The sequence below is a fragment of the Eleutherodactylus coqui genome, chromosome 6 (genome assembly GCF_035609145.1).
Source record: "Eleutherodactylus coqui strain aEleCoq1 chromosome 6, aEleCoq1.hap1, whole genome shotgun sequence".
In the NCBI taxonomy this organism is placed as follows: Eukaryota; Metazoa; Chordata; class Amphibia; order Anura; family Eleutherodactylidae; genus Eleutherodactylus; species Eleutherodactylus coqui.
The window spans coordinates 124,694,957-124,708,376 of record NC_089842.1 but is presented as its reverse complement, the minus strand read 5'-3'; the positions used below and the strand labels follow the sequence as shown (position 1 = coordinate 124,708,376).

The window sequence follows — 13,420 nt, the reverse complement described above, 5'->3', positions numbered from 1 at the left end:
TTCGGGAGGCGATCCAGACGGACGGCGCGGAATGGCTGGAAGAGATCATCGCAAGCTGCAGATCGGGATCGGAGTCCGGAAGGCCAGTCGGGCCTGCAACAGCTTTTCCGGCGGCAGCCGAGGGAGCGGAACAGCTGGGGGATGCCGGGCGAGGCCGCCCGAAGAGAAGACGGAACCCCCCTGCGAGGCTCAGTCCGAGCCCCGCCGCCAAGAGGGTCGGCCGCAGGAGCGGCCGCAGCGGAGAGATGATGCAGGGCGCGGGACGCGCCACGAGGGCGGAGGCGCGAAATTCAAATCGCGCGGCGGTTGGAGCGACCGCGGAGGAGCAGCGGGAACAGCCGGGCGGCAGTCCGCAAAATAACAGAGGGGCACCGGCAGCATCAAGCAGGGGCTCCGTGTCCAGGAGCCAGCGCGCAGTCGGGCGCACGGCAGCAGGAGACACCGGCAGCATGGAGCAGCCAAGGAGGCACGTGCCACGTGCAGACGCATGGCGGGAAGGCAGGCAAGATGGCGGCATAGCAAGGCAGCAGCGCCAGGTACCGGGGAGGAGGGGGGGAGGAGCGTCCTCAGAGGGTCAGGTGGCCAGGCACTTAAACCCATTACCCGGGAGGTATAACCCTGGGGGGGGGAGGGATAGGGGATATAGCCCGGCCACCAGCTCTACCAGCAGTGCAGCCACCAGGGCAGGGAGCGCTCAGGGAGTTAGGGAAAGTGGGGAGATTATAGGGGAAGCGGGGATCCCCTTAGTTGCCCTTGTCCCGGAGGGTCCCCCGATCGGGGCTTATGTGGGTCACCCTATCCATGAGCATCGACATAGCCGGTATGTCACTTACATCCCGCCCGCTGGCACCGGGTACGCAGTCAGCACCCAGACTCGTGAGCATAGCGGTCGCGCGGCTCACAGATATCACCTTCCACAGCAGCAAGCAATATCGGCCCCTAGCGCACAGAGGCTTTGTTATGTCAACCCACGTTTCGTGGTGGCAACATCGTCAGGTGGGGGGGATTCCTCACAGGGCTACGCCAGTCGCGCAAGCGGCAATAGGCAAGGTTTGGGTGCCAAGCGTAGACAACGCGAGAGAGCTAGGAGGGCAAGGTATCAGCAAAGGCGTGAGAGTGAGCTTGCGAGAGTAGGAGCGCAAGCAAGCGAGAGCATAAGGAGGCCGAGCGGAGAGTCTCTGGGCGACGGATCCAGGAGTCCAGGTGTACGGCACCACCAGGATACTTACCGCCATGCGGAACCTCCGCCAACACCTTCAACAAGCAGGCACAACATACGCCACATGCGGCGGGATACACCCCCGGGACGGCCAGAGCGGGGCCACCTTATGACAGCGGGAGGATATGCGACAAACGACGCTCCGCATGTGAGTTCGCGGCAGCCATCGAGCAGCAGAGGCAGGAGCCCTGGGAGAAGGACGGCAGGGACCTCGCCCTTGGCGATGCCGGAGGACGGTCGTGCCGGTGAGTCAGACTGTTTAAATGCTTGGAAAAATGTAATGGATCCCGCCAAGGTGGCGGAGAAAAATGATTTGGTGTTAGTATTAAAATCGGTGTTGAGAAAAATGGATAAAAAAGATGTTTTATCGGTGTCCTGTGGATCCCCGGGGGGCGCGGGCCCACCCGTGGGGCAGGAGGGTGGCCTAACAGCCGGAGGTGAAGTGGACCCGATGGAAGGGTTGAGATACGCAGACTCGCTGTTCTGCGGGGTTGCCCCCTTGGGGGTCGGTGTGTCGGATGATCTACTCGATAAGATCCGAAAAGGTGTTTATGTGGATATATGGTCTCTGTTGTCTCCGGACCATGTGACGGTTGATAAAGAGAGGGTGTCGGATCGTGTGGATAAAAATCCGAAGGTCGCTAAGACTTTCTGTAATTGGGTTCAAGCGTTTACGGTTTTGGCGTACGTTACATGCCAACAGTACCCTAAAAAAGGTCCCGAGATGTTGGTCTATCTTAACACCATTTTCAGTGCATATAAGTTGCACGGAGGCACCGCGTGGTGGCGCTATGACGAGGACTTTCGTCGGCGCGTTTCGGGTACGGCCGTGAGTTGGGCGACAAAAGCGACCGATGTATGGTTGCAACTCATTTTAGCTCAACGCCCGCAGAAAACTACCTTTCAAGGGGGTGCCGCGGGGGGCGGGCAACAGCCCCCCGCGGCCTCTCCGCGGCCAAACGGGGCATGCTGGCTCTATAACGAGGGCCACTGCCGGTTTTTCGCGACGTGCAAGTTTAGGCACGAATGTTCGGTCTGCGGAGGACAACACTCCGCGGTGCGCTGCTTCAGAAAACAGAGACAGCCAGTCGCCGGGGGCGGTGCCAGTGGAGCACCGAACCCCGGTGAAAAGCAAGTACCTCTTCCAGTGGCTCGACAGATACCACAGGAGGGAGGAAGCAAGAATCCTTAGGCAAGGTTTTACCGACGGTTTTTTAATCCCCTTTTCATTTCAACCTGCTTCCACCTTGTGCGCAAATTTAAAGTCGGCCCTGGATAATATAGTATTAGTCAGTGAAAAAGTTAACAAAGAGGTGGCGGCGGGCCGCATGGCGGGCCCCTTCGACGAACCACCATTCGCGAACTTGCGGGTCTCACCATTGGGGCTAGTCCCTAAGAAGGAGGCGGGCAAGTTCCGATTGATCCATCATCTGTCCTTCCCAAAAGGGGAGTCGGTAAATGATGGCATTACAAAGGAACAAGCATCGGTGGTTTATGCGTCATTTGACCAGGCGGTCGCTTTGGTCAGAGCAGCAGGTAAGCGGGCTCAGTTAGCGAAAGCCGACATTGAGTCGGCTTTTCGGCTACTGCCAATTCACCCTGAGTGTTTCCACTTGTTGGGTTGCAAGGTAGATAATCAGTTCTTTTATGATATGTGTCTGCCGATGGGCTGCTCGATTTCGTGCTATTACTTCGAGCTTTTCAGTTCATTCCTGGAATGGATGCTCAGGTTTGAAACGGGCATCACATCGGTGACGCACTACCTTGACGATTTTCTGTTTATCGGTACGGAGTCATCGGGCACCTGCGGTTTTTTGTTACGCACATTCCGGTCATTGATGCAGGAGGCGGGGGTCCCATTGTCTGAGGAAAAGACTATGGGCCCGGTGACAAGGTTAACTTTCCTAGGGATCGAAATTGACACCGAGGAAATGGTTTTTAGATTACCGATCGAGAAAATTGCCCGCCTCCGTCAGACGGTCAGCGATGTCGTAAGGTGTAAAAAAGTTACGCTGCGCCAAATACAGGTCCTCTTGGGTTTATTGAACTTTGCGTGCAAAGTGATACCCATGGGTCGCGTTTTTTCACGGAGGCTGTCGCTAGCGACGGTGGGTGTAAAGGAGCCGCATCATTTTATTAGAGTCACGCCAGGGATTCGAGGGGATTTACACACATGGAAAATCTTCTTGGAAGCGTTCAATGGGCAGGTGGTGTGCCCTAAGGAAGAGTGGTCGGGTACAGGTCTTAGCCTGTCCGCGGACGCGGCAGGGTCTACAGGATTTGGGGTTATTTTCCGGAACCACTGGTGCAGGGAACCATGGCCAGTATCCTGGATAACAAAGCGGTGGAATCAAAACATTACTTTATTGGAGTTTTTCCCGTTGGTGGTGGCTGTGGAACTATGGGGTGAGGAGTTACAAGATCACAAAGTGTGTTTTTGGTCTGATAATGCTGCGGTGGTGCACATTATTAATCGGCAGTCTTCATCTTCCCCACCGGTGTTGGCACTCGTGAGACATGTGGTTCTGAGATGTTTACAGCGTAATATATATTTACGGTCAAAGCATGTGCCGGGATATAAAAATGTGGCAGCTGACGCGCTCTCTCGTTCGCAGATGGAGCGGTTCAGAGAGCGGCACCCTCAGGCGGATGCGTTGGGAGTACGCTGCCCGCTTTTCTTGTGGGATCTGGCAGAACAGAGCTGCTGAAGCTTGTCGAGTCATCCGTGGCAGTGGGAACCTGGAAAAATTATAATGCGGTGTGGAAAAAATGGTTGTGTTGTACGGATGGCAGGGTAGCTGGGGGCGAGAGGGCCAGGTCAGCTACCCTGGATATGTTAGCGTCCCTACGGGCGGGACGGGCGTCGGTGGATGCGGCGAAAAAGCATCTTGCGGGCGTCGCTTTTTTGCTAAAGTTGCACGGGTTCAGAGATGTTACAAAAGAGTTCGTTTTTCGCCAGATAGTGCGCGGGTGGAAGAAAGAAAAGGCCGGTTCCGATGCCCGCCGCCCGATTACTTACCAGTTGTTGTGCAAGTTATTGGACACTTTGGAGGTCACGTGTTGCAACGGGTACGAGGTTTTACTGTTTAGGACGGCGTTCTTGCTGGCATTTTTTGCGGCGCTCAGGATCGGCGAGTTAGTTCCGAAGAGCAAGTTTATGCCGGGAGGTCTTATGTTTGACGATGTGGTACCGGTAGACGACGGGCTACGGGTCAGGATTAAGAAATCAAAAACCGACGTTTTCGGTAGAGGTGAGTGGGTGCCGATCTCGCGGCTAGGCGCAGTTTGGTGCCCAGTAGATACGGTAGCCAGTTACATGGCAACAAGGCCGGCGGGGGAGCAGTTTTTGGTCCACGCATCCGGCCTCCCCCTCACCAGGTTTCAGGTAACGGCGGGGTTAAAATCGTCTTTGAGGTCTGTGGGCCTCGATCCGAAGGAATTCGGAACCCACTCCTTCAGAATCGGTGCGGCCACGTCGGCAGATGCGGGTGGAATGAACGAAGACGGGTTAAAACGGCTTGGGAGATGGAAGTCCCAGGCATATAAGTCTTATGTGCGACCCGATCTGGCGGTGGGAGATTTAAGTTAGGGCCTAAAGGCCCCTCGTTTTTCTTTAGTGCGAGGCAGTGTTTTTCAAGTTGGTTGCCCTTGTTTTTGTTTTTTCTTGTTTTTATTTGCAGCAGCAGAACCGTGGAAGGTGCACATAGTCGGGCATTCCTATATTTACTGGGCACAAAGGAGGGCAGCAGTACGCCCGTTGGGATCGGAGCTAGGCCTACCCGGAACATCCGTAACCTGGCACGGAGTCCGGGGGCTAAGATGGCCCGACATGTGGAAGTTGGTGGTGGACATAGCCAGAAGTACCCCCCGGAAAGTGGTGTTGGTTGTTCACGCCGGGGGGAATGATCTCGGAAAAGCAAAGACACGAGACCTGTTGGTCATCATGAAACAGGACTTACTGCGTTTTCGGGAATGTTTTAGTGGATGCATCATCGTGTGGTCTGACATTGTCGCGAGGAGGCTCTGGAATGGAGCAAGGAGCCTGGAAGCGGTGGATAGAGCCAGGAGGCTGATCAACATGCGGATGTCGCAGTTCGTTCACTCTATCGGAGGGGTGGCGGTGCGCCATTGGGAGCTGGAAGAGAAGGAAAAGGGGGCATTGAGGAGGGACGGTGTTCACCTCAATGATGTAGGGTTGGATACGTTCCTATCCGGCTTGCAGGATGGGGTTGAGAAAGCTTTAGCTCGGTTTGGTGGGGTGGGGACGGAATGAGCCGTAGTAACGCGGCACATCCCGTGTGGCCCGGATTTTTTGTCCATGCTGTGAGGAAGTAGAGGAGGGTTTGCAAGCCGAAGGAACGGGGCTTACAAACGTCCTCAGTGGACTGTTTACGGACTTTAAAGTTTTAGCATACGGACAGCATGGACAGTTTTTTCAATAAAGTTTTTTCAATAAAGTTATCTGATATTCGTTAATAAATAAAAGCTGTGGCCTACCCCACAATTGGCAGAAACAAGAAGTTGTAAGTATTGGTTATTTAGTAGATAAGTGAGCGGGTAAATGATTGAGAGTGTTCCCAGTCTTGAATGCCGCGAGCTAATTAAGGAGGCGGCACATGACTGGGAACAGGTACAGCAGGGGTTAAGTAGAGCGAGCAAAAGGGGGGTGGAGTTTAGACAGGAAGAGAAAGGGGGGGGGGGAGCGGAAGGAGCTCAGTCGTGAGACAAGAAGAGAAGGGAGAAGATTGGAGAAGAGACACCCGCCCACCCGCCCTGGAGGGATAGGGGAGAGGTGGGATGGTTATGAAGGACTATCGTCGGAAGTTGTCACAGCTGGTTTGGCCCGGATTTTTTGTCCATGCTGTGAGGAAGTAGAGGAGGGTTTGCAAGCCGAAGGAACGGGGCTTACAAACGTCCTCAGTGGACTGTTTACGGACTTTAAAGTTTTAGCATACGGACAGCATGGACAGTTTTTTCAATAAAGTTTTTTCAATAAAGTTATCTGATATTCGTTAATAAATAAAAGCTGTGGCCTACCCCACAATTGGCAGAAACAAGAAGTTGTAAGTATTGGTTATTTAGTAGATAAGTGAGCAGGTAAATGATTGAGAGTGTTCCCAGTCTTGTTATTATAAGAAGTAATGTCCAGGCACTTAGAGGCGGCCCCGGCAATCAGCAGCAAGCGGGAGGGAGCCACTACTCCAGATTATGTTACTATTATTGCTGACATAAGTAGCACGCCGCATAGAGCACATTTGACAGCAGGAATCACACTTTCCATGTAGTCAGTGGAATGTGAAGAATTATAATACTATAAACACTGATATTAGTAGCCCCCCTCCTCCCAGAGAACCGCTTGCCTAAATGATATCATATGGCGGACTGTTATTCATTGCTGCCATCCATGTGCAGCTTTCATTCTCCAATGCCAGGACCTCTAGTCATTACTTCTAGTGATAGCACTAGACAAGTCTCTAGGGTGCGCCGTGAGACAACGTTAATACACTGCACTAGTTTTCAAAGTTGAGAAACAATTGAAAATATGTTCAAGACTTCAAGTTACTGTATTCCAAAAGGAACATGTATCCCTCTGGGCCCCAGATTGTAAATTGTGATATCATCATATAGCATTGTATATGATGCCATCACATTGTATAGGGTTTGTATTCACTACAGAATGTAATATTCAATTATATTTTATAGTCAGGGGTACCCCAAGCCTTCATGAGGCAAAGTGTGAAATAGTGCCCCTCCCCCACACATAAAACCCACTTATATTACATGCATTTAAAGCACCAATACACAAGATAGCCAATCCATATTTGAACCTCTAAGACTTGTCTGAAGTAACAGTGTCCCCAGTAGTGACCCCAATAGTAAATGTCCCCCTTCGTGGTCCCAAAAGTAATAGGGACCCATTTAATGGTCACAGTAGTAATAGTGACCCTGTTGTGCGTCCAGTAATTATTGGCGCTATACAAATAAAGATTATTATTATTATTATTAGTGACCCCGCATAGTAGCCCCAGCAGTAATAGTGACGCCTATAGTAGCCCCAGTAGTAATAGTGACCCATCTAGAGACCCCAGTAGAATTAATGTCCCTTTTAATGGCCCCAAGTAGTAATAATGACCCCTGTAGTAGCCCCAGTAGTAATAGTAACTCCTAAAGTGGCCTCAGTAGTATTAGTTTCCCTCATTGTTAACCCAGTAGTGATAATGACCCCCTTAATGGCTCCAGTAGTAATATTGTCCCCCCATAGTGGCCCCAGTAGTAACAGTGACCCCATGCCTGACCTCTCTGCACACAGATACCGAGGGGAGGGCATCAGGGGTCACATTCTGATCACAGTACCTACAACCGCCGCTGGACAGAAGCAATGAGGCCAGTGAGTTGAATGCTTAAGGGTCGCTGCCCAGGTGGAGGTTAACTATGGGGGACACTATTAAGACTGAGACCACTAACAGGGGTCACTATTACTACTTGGGCAACTATTACTACTATGAGTAATGGTTAAAGGATCTGGGAATGTTTAGCTTGCAAAAAAAAAAGGTTGAGAGGAGACGTAATAGCTGTCTACAAATATCTGAAGGGCTGTCACAGTGCAGAGGAAGCAGCCCTATTCTCATTTGTACAAGGAAAGACTAGATGCAATGGGATGAAACAGAAAGGGAGGAGACACAGATTAGATATTAGAAAAACCTTTCTGACAGTGAGAGTGATCAATGAGTAGAACAGGTTACCACGGGAGGGGGGTGTTCTCCTTCAATGGAAGCTTTCACCAAATTGATTCTAAAACTTAGCTTTCATTAATCTACATTAACATTTATTTCTGGACTATATATACAGAAAGCACCAATCCACCCAAGTGTACTGCCACCACCCTGAGTATTGTCTTTTCAGTGGGAGAAGGCAAAAACCTATGTACCAAATAATCTCTTTAAAATAATAAGGACTCACTGATCAAATTTAGATCAGCCGGCATTTCTAACAGGAAAACACCCTTTGCTAGAACCCGGTTTGGGAATGACAATACACCCTGGGTAATCAAATAGGGTTACATGGGAAGGGTACAAGTCCTCATATGACCAAAAGGCACACAGCGAAGGCTCCAATATTTATAGCCCGCTATGTGCTAATGCGTCAAATGATTGAGGAATAGTAACCCACTACAACCAGCGGACCCCAGTGAAATGAAGTGTTGGGTGTAACATCACATACTGTTTCAAACTATATGACTGATATTGGACTGATGTTGATTTACACATAAATCTAAGGGGAACTTAGGTGGAAAAAAGGGAATCTTATCCCAGATAGTGAAATGTCCCATCAGAGCACACATCTGATGATACTAAATTGATCTATGGTAATAATCCAGCACACTAGTATTTTTATTTGTTTCTATTGGGCAAAAATAACTGCCAGTAGCTAATTTATGCCTCTAGCTGTTGGATTCCTAAACTTTAGATTTCTTTTGGTTCAAAACTTTGGGTTCAACGCGTTTCTGCTGATTACTCAGCTTCATCAAGAACAAATTTTTACAGGTATACAATCATCAGATGGATATAATGACGGCTGCATGTTGTACAACATAGGATTGTAAGATTTTAACATTACAAGTCCCATAGACCCCTGCAGAAAAAAAACGCTGCGAATTTCGCAATGAAAAAAAAACCTGTAGTGGGTAGTCACCCTTAAGGAGTAATTTTGTGTCTAAATAGCTGTACTGCTCATTCATGCCATGGAGGGATCCACATAATCATAGTAAGATACATTTGATGCAGGATTGGGCGATACTAGAGACATGATATCAAGGTACATATAGCTTTAGCCAGTAGTGACAATAACCCTTCTAATGGCCCCAGTAGTAATATTGTCCCCCTAAAGTGGCCCCAGTAGTAACAGTGACCCCTATGCCTGACCTCTCTGCACACAGATGCCGAGGGGAGGGGGTCAGGGGTCACATTCTGATCACAGTACCTGCAACCGCCACTGGACAGGAGAAACGGGGTCAGTGAGCTGAATGCTTAAGGGTCGCTGCAAGGTGGAGGCAAACTATGGGAGACACCATTAAGACTGAGGCCACTAACAGGGGTTACTATTACTGCTAGGGCCACTATTACCACTATGAGGAATGGTTAAAGGATCTGGGAATGTTTAGCTTGCAAAAAAGAAGGCTGAGAGGAGACTTAATAGCGGTCTACAAATATCTGAAGGGCTGTCACAGTGCAGAGGGATGAGCCCTATTCTCATTTGTACAAGGAAAGACTAGAAGCAATGGGATGAAACTGAAAGGGAGGAGACACAGATTACATAGGAGGTGGTGAGTTCTCCTTCAATGGAAGTCTTCAAACAAACACTGGTCTGAATTCTGTCTGGGATTATTTAGTGAATCCTGCACTGAGCACGGGGTTAGACCTGATGACCCCGGAGGTCCCTTCCAACTCTACCATTCTATGATTCTGTGGCTTCCTTCCCGCCCACCCGCTGTTGGGCACTTCACCCCAGGTGTCTGGATGGTCCATCCCCGCTCCACTTCTTCCTTAGATGTTGCTCCTTAGTCTGCAGCTGCTTCCCAGCATGGAGATACAATACATTTCTTTTGCTACTGTAAAATGGTCACCACCACAGTATATACAACAGTCTCTGCTTTAGTGTATCTGTATTGCTCTGCTCTTACTCTGCCCCCCAGGGTCTGGAACTGTTTTGAGGGGTTCCTGATTCCCACTGAGCAAGGTATGTTTGGACCAAATGTCATTAGAATATGTTCATCAATCCTGGAGTTATATCTAACATGCGACACCCTGCATGTAAACTTATCAAACTAGTTTAAAAAAAAAGTTTTGACAACACTACGGTTGCTTTAAAGCCCAGTCAGTGATACCGCAGGCAGTATTCTCTTTTATCACTATGTTCTCCGAATAATTGACACCAAAATTCCATACGCATAATTCATTATTCACTACATGACTTTTTATAGTCCAGTTTAGCATCTTCTATGATCAGTGGCATATGACACCTCTAAGGCTGGGGTCACACGGAACCAAAAGCCTGCAGAAACCTTGCCGAATGACCCCACGGAAATAACACAAGATTTCCGCAGGAGAAATGCAGAGGCCGCTGCGGAAACGGGGAAAGAATTGACATGCCGCGTCTTTGAAGTTTGCGCGGCATGTCACATTTCAGCGCGGCTTGGCCGCAATGTGTGGATGAGATTTTTGCTATCCCGGGATAAAAAGTCGCGGGCCGAATATCTGTGCAGAAAGTCTGCACGGACATTCTGCTGCAATTACACCCCGTGTGAACCCAGCCTGACTCTACCAGGGCCAGAGTGAGACTGAAAAGCAGCCCTGCCACACAAACTCCACCAGCCTCCATACAATATTGTCTCCCCCTCATCCATGTCATTAAAAATTGTGCTTTACTTTGTTTTAGGCCAGTCTCACACGCTAGGATTTGTATTGCGGATTTTGTGAGCGTATGATATGCGGTAATATGCAGGCAATCAAATGCATTAACTTAGTTTCGCTCACCTTTCTGTGTAGGAATTGCGTATTCTGCGAGTGGAAGAGAAATCGTGGCACTCTCTATTTTACCACGGTTTCTGCGCACATGAGCCCCAATGATCTCTATGGATGTGTTCTAAATGCAGTGCATATGTAATTCATATTGTATATAGATGCGGATTCGTATGCACGTTGCTAGGAGACCAGCTAACAAATTGCAAAAAGAAAGCAGGAATTTGTGGGCAGACAATGCAGGGCGGAGTCTGGGGAGCAGCACCCCCATCCAGACTGCTGCCTGCAACCTCCGCTTATTTTTCTGGGCTCTTCCTCCAGAAGAAAGTGTTTGGTTTTTTAAAGTGGTTTATACTACTTTCAAAAAAAGTAGTATAGATTAGCCAAGCCTAGAAAAGGTCGCATGCGCGGTCACCTAAGACAGGTGTTTCCAGGGTGTTGGGCAACTTTCTGATGTCATTCCCCGCTTCTCTTCGTTCCTATGAGCGGACGATACACTGTCCATATGCCACACATTTGCCCGGAAAACAGTGTGCATATGCGTCCATATGCAATTCGCTTCAGTAGTCATACGCATTTCATCCGCTGTGGATATACACTCATGGAACCCGACTTGCTAATGTGAGCCCGACCTTATTGTAGGAGACAAGTGCTACCTGTTAAAGGGGTTGTACAATTTCTGTAAATCTAGCCCACCAAGCAGTAAAACAACTAATTAGCATATACTCACCTCTCCTTGCTCCTGCGGTGTTCTCGGTTCTTCACACCTGTGTTGGTGTACAGACTGCAGTATTCGTTTTATGGGATGTCACAGGCGCTGCAGCCAATGGCTGGCACTGAGCTTTATTATTGGTTGCAGCGTCTGTGACGTCCCATAAACAGGCTGGGGAAGCCTGCAAACGTGACATCAGAAGGGAGACCCGGAGCTGTGGCGCGGTTCAAAGCAGAGAGAGGTGAGTATATGCTTATTTGTTATTTTTATTATTTTTCTTGTTTATTTATTTTATTTTTTTAGTGTTTATTTGTTATTTTACTGCAGAAATGGTAGAACTCGGAAAACATTTAAAGGGGTTCTGTCACTAAAAAAGAAAAATGCTATACTTATCTATTCCTCTACTTACCAGATCTTCACCTCCCCCATGTTCTCCTGTCTCCTGCAGTCCGGGGCCTCACTTCAGCTCCAGCTGCCTGATTCTTCTCCTTCCTGTTAGGTTACATACATTAGGTTGGCAGTCTGCCAATGTACGTTACATCAGAGCTCACAGGCCAGCAGGAGGACTGCCTATCTTCTTCAGAGATTGCTCATGCGAGCTATCTCTGAAATAGATTACAATTCCTTCCTAGGCAGTGAAGCTACAGCACAGGGATGTGACCTTCACTTACCCAGCAGGAAGGAGTTTGTGATAAGCAGCCCTCATAACAAGCTGGGCCCAGCCTGCAGTGAGCTGACCTGGGGCACTGGAGAGGCTCAACCAGGAGAAGATGTGATAAGGAGACAGACAGGGAAGGGATAGGTAAGTTTAGATAATTTTTCTTTTAATGACAAAATCCCTTTAATGACAGTGTGGCACAATGCCGTTTATTAATGACTCTTGTTTGGATTAATATTTGTTCTTGTGGACAAGTGTAACTATGGCCTTTTTCTCTATGGTTATTTTCTACTTTTAATTTTACAAAAAAGCTAAATGAAATATCAGCAAACTTGTTTAAATATATAATTAATATTGTCTGCGCTTTGTATAAAGATTTACAGATAGATTTAGATTGTAGCTGAGTAATGTATATGCATTCCTTGAAAGAAATACAAAATAGGATATTTATACATATACTATACAGTATGTAGCATATAGTATTCACCTAGGACATGTTTCATGCATTTAGCCGAATCTAATCTTAAACCTCTGTTCACTCTAATGTCATGATTGCCATTCTTATTGGAGCGATGACTGGTATGACAGTTTTCAAAGGATTACCTACAAATCTTGACTTATAATGGCATCTTTCAGGTTTCCTTTTTACGGTAAGAAAAGCCCTGCAGACTACAGTAATCGGGCTTAACCCCTTGAGTGGCAGGTTTCCTACCACCCTGTCGTGCCCACCAGGGCAGGTTTTTTTAAATGGTCTAATCATTGAATTTCAACTAATTTTGCAGTTGCGTCTCAAGAGCCATAACTTTTTCATTTTTCCATTGACATGGCCATATGAGGGCTTGTTTTTTGCGGGACAAGTTGTGATTTTTTAAACAGGGGGGAGGAAAAAAGAAATGGGGAAAAAAGAAAAAAAGGGGCCATGTCATTAAGGGGTTAAATAATGTATTAACTTCCTTCTCTGGGTCATTACGACGCACACGGATACCACATGTGTGATTTGTATTTTTGATTTTTTACAAAGTAAAGGGAGACAAGTGTTTTTTTTAATTTTTTTAATAATTTTTTTACTTTTTTTTTTTTTTTAATTTTTTAAATTTTTTTTTTTTGTCCCTTTAGGGGACTTCCACAGGGACCCATCAGGACCCCTGATCACATTCCGGGGGTCCGATGGTGACAGCCCTTTACATGCTGCAGTGACAACCCTTTACATGCTGCAGTCACATAGACTGCAGCATGTAAAGGGTTAACACAGCAGAGATCGGAGGTTTTCTCTGATCTCTGCTGTAAGAGCTAGTACCTAGCTGTCCTCTGAC

General features: G+C 48.2%; 1 protein-coding gene across 1 annotated transcript in view; it reads right to left on the bottom strand.

Moving 5' to 3' along the window:
- Window positions 1–13,420, bottom strand: part of ASB2 (ankyrin repeat and SOCS box containing 2) — a 64,777-nt gene that overhangs the window by 42,022 nt on the left and 9,335 nt on the right. The window lies entirely within an intron of this gene.